The sequence below is a fragment of the Canis lupus genome, chromosome 11, assembly GCF_003254725.2.
Source record: "Canis lupus dingo isolate Sandy chromosome 11, ASM325472v2, whole genome shotgun sequence".
NCBI classification, from domain to species: domain Eukaryota; kingdom Metazoa; phylum Chordata; class Mammalia; order Carnivora; family Canidae; genus Canis; species Canis lupus.
In genome coordinates, this window is record NC_064253.1 from 10,964,627 (window position 1) to 10,971,153 (window position 6,527).

Consider the following 6,527-nt stretch of genomic DNA (forward strand, 5'->3'; position numbering starts at 1 on the left):
CTTTGGAAAAAAGGTGTCAGTGCTCCAGACAGCGTCTCATCCTTCAGCTGGAGGCGAGCCCAGGAAGGGTGAAAGGACAGGGGTGGACCATTCATGAGTTTGCTTCATGTTGCCTAACAGACGCTCATGTTCTGTAACTCACCAAACTTCTCTCTGGCTACCTGATCTCTCATAACTCACCTACTTTGAACTACCTTGGCAAGATACTCATCTGGGCACCATTAGTTATGTGTCACAGGATTCTTCTATTTTCCTTTGAACAATTCAGGACATATGCCGTAAAGCTGTATGAATAAGGTATATAGATACCTGAGTTTTCTGAGGGTAAATAGCCAAGATTTCAAAACTGATGGATCTTAAATACACAGTTAACAAAAGTGAGGGCAAGCTGTCAAAGCCAGGCTTTTTGGCCAGTAAACTAAAATTTCTCTTTATGCTGATTTATACAGAATTAAAACATCCTTTTGCTATAGAGGCACTGGTATGTTCACAAATCAGTGACTTAGGGCCAGGGTCCCAAGCTGTCCATTAGAGAGGTTTGTTCAAGGTTTCTTTGAGCAAACCAAAGTAAGGTACCTGGACTCTTTGTGCAACAGTGTATTTCCAAGAGCTACCTAACAATTCTAGGAAACATTTCTGAAAAACTACCGACACAAAACAATCACAAGTAAAACATTGCTGATGAAGCTGACAAGGGAATCCACAGATGACACTGAAGACCAAGGCCAAGAACTATACATCAATTAAAATCTTTTATGCAGACACTGCACAGATGAGAAAGTAAATGGAGAATGAATAACCTGTGCAAAGCAAATGATAGAACACAATAAACAAGATCAATGCAAATGATCGCTTTTCCAGCTACAGAATGCTAGGGAAGTTACAGTACAAAAGGCCAACAGAGAAAACTGTTTTACCAATATGCCGCTTAACGTTCAAGTGAATGTTAATCATTTTCATTTATAGAGTCTCATAAATGCCTATGACCAAAAAGGAATAGAATGTGTTAATGACTAAATTCTGAGTCATCTTTTACTCTGCACATGGAGTCTATTGCCAAAACCTGTCACTTCTTTCCTATAATTATACCTTTCCTCTCTACTGTCTATGTGGTTTACAGCATATCTCAGTGGAGTCTTATAAAAGCACTGGGACACCATTTGACAAATTATTCAAACCAGCCATCAGCAATGTTTAAAAAAAATAATAAACTGGTCCAATGGCACTCAGATAGTAGATGGTATAGTTGCAATTTCTTGTGTGGAAGATTATCTTTAAGGCACCATCCAGCTCTACAATGCCATGGTTTGATAATCACATACTGTCCTTTGTTTCATTTGTCTACCACCGTCTTAGCTTAAGACTGGACCATTTCTCACCTAGGCAACAACAATTTGCCCAACAGCAACCATCTCAGGAAGCAAATCTTTTCTCCCATCATGTCACACCCTTCTCTAAAGCATGGTAATAGCTCTCTTTGCTATTGTGATCACTATTTTCCCAAGTCTCCCTTTAAGAACTAAATTTCTGAGTTTGCCACTACCCCATTCAGACCTGGGCTGTTCCTACCTGATTTATCATTGGCTTATTTCCTTAACCCTCAGCCCCATACAGGTACAAGTCCTGCGCTACCATCACCAGGAAGTTTCACAATGCCATCTGATGTGCAAACATAAGCAACTGGATTTCACTCCACCCAGCAGCAGCCTCCAGCTCTCTCGTTTCCGTCCTCATTTCAACAATATTTAATGTACCCCTTAAAAAAGTTTTCATTCTTCCTTATGGCTGAGAAATATGCCATAAAGAAGAATGAAATCTTGACATTTGCAACAACACAAATGGACCTAGATGGTATTAATGCCAAGTGAAATAAGCCAGTCAGAGAAAGACAAATACTATATGATTCCATTCATGTGTGGCATTTAAGAAACAAAACGAAAAAAGAAAAACAAAGACAAATAGATAAAATAGACTCTTATAGAGAACAAACTGGTGAGTGCCAGAAGGGAGATGGTAGGTGGATGGGTGACAGAGATTAAGGGGATTAAGAGTGGATTTACGGTGGGGACCTGGGTGGATCAGTCGGTGAAGCATCTGCCTTCAGCTCAGGTCATAATCTCAGGGTCCTGGGATTGAGCCCTACATCGGGATACCTGCCCACAGAAGTCTGCTTCTCCCTCTCCTCCCTGCTAGTGCTTTATCCCTATCTCTGACCCTATCTATCTCTGACCCTATCTGTCAGAGTTGTTTAAAACAGTGCTACTGTGTTAAAGGTTAAAGAACTTCCTCTTACATGTATGCCTTTTTCCTCCAAAATATTCATTTCCTGCCGAAATTAACTCAACCACCTCCTACTGTTCTTGCCTTAAATATAATATTTAAGAAAGAAAAAAGAAAATACTTATCACAATGAGCATTTAGGAATATAGGGATTAAATCATCTATGGTACACCTGCAAATAACATAATATTGCATTTTAATTATATTTCAGTAAAATTTTAAAGTCAAAATTTGTTAAGAGGATAAAAAAAAAAAATCGCATGTTAATGCTATCTGCCACAGATGGCCAAGTCCTGCGGGGCAACACAAAGCATGATTATCTACACTTTGTAAAACAGAAAAAATTAACACTCAATGTGTTTCCTTTACTTATGAAGGAAAACATTCTCATTTTTATTACTATTTGATATTTTATGTCATGTTTTGAAATTATTTTGCTCAAAATACAAACTGGGACAAATCTCAAGAGGCTTTATAGAAGTCACCCTAAAAACGGTCTCCCATACACCTCTGAAAATGAAGCCTCTTGGTATTTTATTTCAAGTGACTTGACATTTAGGGGAAATTTGTGGAAACTTGATATAGAGATACATTCGCTATTAACTCTTTGGGATTCATGAAGAACAGGAAAGTGATAACGTTTTTAACATTCATATATTTTCTTTCCGTTGGCGTTGTAGGTCTGTGAATCACAAAATACAAAGCACAAAGAATCTTCCAGAGTCTAAGTACAGCTACAGATGAGCAGTAATTTAGCACTGCTTTTGCCATTATTACATCCTTGACACCTCACTGACTTAGAATAAGCCCCCAGTAAGTATTTATTACATTGAACTTTAATAGAAAACACCCTTTTCATTTTTAAGTCATAAGAATGACATGAGTTTTAATTGTACATTTTCAATTCTATGCATGTTACATTCTTAAAGATGTGGGTGCTCATGTGAAGGTGGCTGATACCAGTTTCAGTCCTAAGAGTCTACACGCCTCTCAGAAACAGAATAGAAATCACGAATGATTACAAATTACATCCAGGTCACACAGAAGATTCCACAGCTTTCTTAGGTATGCCTTTTGATTCATTTCTCATTTCTAGTATGCTGCAAAGGCAAGAATTTTCCTTAAAACATATCCTTTGTGGCCATGTGTTCCTTTCTAATCCCAAAGCCATCTGTCTTATGCAAGCTCCCCAAATTCCCACACAGAGGTCCCTACAAACAGACCCCTTGAAGACTGCCTGGTTCTTGGACTTTACAGCTCTGCTTCATATTCCCAGTACCCTCAAACACATCTTTCTGAAATAAGCATTACTCTATCTCTACACTTACCCAAATTATCGTTTCATGAGTTTCCTAGTCATCAACACAAATCTTTTCTGACTTGGAATGCTATCAGCCACAAGAAGACATCTAGGCACCAATCTTGACTTCTTTTTATCACTGCTGCACCCCACTCCGCCCCAATTAGCCTCTAATCTATCACCAAGTCCTATGTGTCCTACTCTCCAGTACAAGATAGTAGCTTCTCTCTCACCAACTAGAGCAAAGCCTCTACCACTTCCAGGTTCCTACTGACAGGACAGCACAGTGATTAGGACCACAGACTGCTTCAGTTCAAAGCCCCGTCTGGCCATCGACTAACTATGGAAGCCTGGCCCAAGTAACTGACCTCCTAGTACTACCTTAGCGCCTTTATCTCTAAGATAGGGAACTAATAATACTACCCACCTCACAGAGTTCTTATGAGGATGAAATGAGACAGTAATTCTAAAGTGTTGAAAATGTTGTGTGATCAACAGCTAAGTGCTGTGTGAGTAGGAGCTTGACAAGGATGATGGTGATGATGATCCCCCTCAATTTGCTATATACATGAGAACCAGAATCATCTTTAAATTATTTGTCATATTGGATCGTATTCTTACTTGAAATGCTACCAACAATTTTTATTAATTGCACTTTGAAAAAAAAAATCCCAATTTTCTACTCTGGCCTTCCATGTTCAACATGACCTGGGTCCTGTTTACCTGCCTTGTTCATCTTGAGCCCTTGCCTCCCTTCCTTATTTTATTCCAGGCTCTAAAATCTATTCACTTTTTAAACCTATCCTTGTTTCTCCGTGCTACCCATTCTCTACTCTCCTCTTACCTAGCTGACTCCTTCTCAGCCTTTAGATCTTGGCTTCCAAATCAACTCCTTAGAGATGCGTTCCCTAACTACCCTGCCAAAAATTGCCCCCATCTCCAGTATTCGCTGCCACAGCATCTAGTTCATAACCCCTTCACTATATTATCAGTACTATTACTGATGCTATTATGTACCACAAGCTTGCTTCTTGTATTTGTTTGCTTACTTGTTTTTTGTTTCCTGTACTCCACTAGAAGATCAGTTGCCTGATGGCAGGTACTCCATTGGTCTTGTCCACCACTGAATCTCTAGCACTGGATAGAGTCTAGTACACGGTGTGCATGCCATCATTGACTGTGGAATATTCTATTGTTGGTTTTATTTTATTTGGCTATTTGTCTCTAGTCCCAGATTCCTGCTCTCCCCTGTGTTCAGGCTGACTGCCTCCTCGTTGCATCCCAGAGTTCAGAGAGCCCCCTGGAGAGAACTACATTCCACCCTTCTGTCTTGTCCTATCAGAATTCTGAAGAGGTCTCAAAAGACTTCTGTGAATACTCTGACCCTCACTGATCTTCTGCTCCCTAACATTTCTCTATCACTCAAAATCTCTGCATAGAATCCTAATCCTTATGCATATAGAACAATATTCTAATTCCTTAATACACATTGCTATCATTTCCTCAACTAAACTGTTTTTACATTTATTTATTCCTATAGTGTACAACATCAAAGAACAGAACATGGATAAAGTGAAGACCCCTATGCATATACTAAAGTTCTAAGTACTCCAGTAAAGCTTTCATCTTAACACCTCAACATCTATTCTTTTTAAATAAATTCATTTCTGTAACCAAAACGATTTTTTAAGTTTTTTAAGAATTTGGTTTTGCTTGGGTGGCGATGACACCTAAGCTTCCCAAAGTATTCCAGGGTCTAAAAATTGCAAGAACAAAACATACTGGAGACCATATGGAAACAAGTTCAGCACGAATTCTGCATAGTTAGCATCTGCTTCTATCAAAATTGGTACAGAAACTGATAACCGTGGCTTTCTATTTCTCTCAGTCTAATGGTTAAAAGGGTAGTTTAATCATGGGCTACTTTTAAAAAATGTTTTTAAGATCTTAATTGCCTATTTATTAAAAAAGAAAAAGTTCAGTGAAAACTTAGGCTTGGTTTTCAAGCTGGTTGAATTGTTTCATCAAGGCCAGTTACAGTACGAACACCTGCAGTTCTGAGTATCAATGCTGTTGACTCATGCTTCTTTGTCCAACACAAGCTCAGAGATGAAGTGTAAGAACACCTTTTATAAATATTCTGAAACCTCAGACCCAAAGAAAGACTTCTATTTGTGACCAGGGAGGTTTCTGAAGCTCTTCATGTCACATAAAGGGCTGCATGACCACAGCTTTTCCTACGTACCCACCTTCCTCTAGAGACCATTTATCCTCATGATCAACAAAAAAAGATTATGGGGCAGCCATCTCTGCACCAGGCACTGTGCTGGGTGCCAGGAACAGGGAGGTAAGAGACAGACAGCATCATGGCGTCTGGGCAGCTCTGTTGGCTAAGCATCTGACTCCTAGTCTCAGCTCAGGTCTTGATCTCAGAGTTTTGAGTCAAGCCACATATTGGGCTCCACACTGGGCATGGAACTTACTTTTTAAAAAAATTAAAAAGTAATAATAATAGGATAAAGACAGGATCAATGCTCTTCCAGGGGCTTTATTACATTCCACTGGGGATAGAATATGTGCATCAAGGTTTCAGTCTATTTTTCTCATCCTTTACCTCTCTCAGTGCCAAAAGGCAAAATGAAATCTCCTTTTGCCTTAAGTTGCCACCTAATTCTTATAATTCATAATTGTTTTTTTCTAAATTCTCAAACATTTCCCATCTTCATAGTAGCAAGTTTATAAATCTAAGATGTCATCAATTATAAGAACACACTGTTATATTATGAGCCACTACGAAAAAAATATACCACTGCCAATTAAATTATGTCCCAATACTTTTTACCACCTGCAGTCTTCGGCTAAAAAAGAGCTCACTAAAACTTTAGTAGACCTAAGGGTTTTTTTTCATCATGTCATTGGTGTGTACGTAAAAAGGAATACAAGCAAA

The 6,527-nt window shown here is 38.8% G+C and overlaps 1 long non-coding RNA gene across 1 annotated transcript in view; it reads left to right on the top strand.

The window, feature by feature from the left end:
* LOC112650402 (uncharacterized) overlaps positions 1 to 5,248 on the top strand; it is a 57,218-nt gene extending 51,970 nt beyond the window's left edge. The window contains exons 3-5 of the long non-coding RNA XR_003130136.3: positions 2,961 to 3,093; positions 3,210 to 3,345; positions 5,121 to 5,248. This is a non-coding gene — a long non-coding RNA (uncharacterized LOC112650402). The remainder of the gene's footprint in view (positions 1 to 2,960; positions 3,094 to 3,209; positions 3,346 to 5,120) is intronic.
* Positions 5,249 to 6,527: the final 1,279 nt, after the last annotated feature.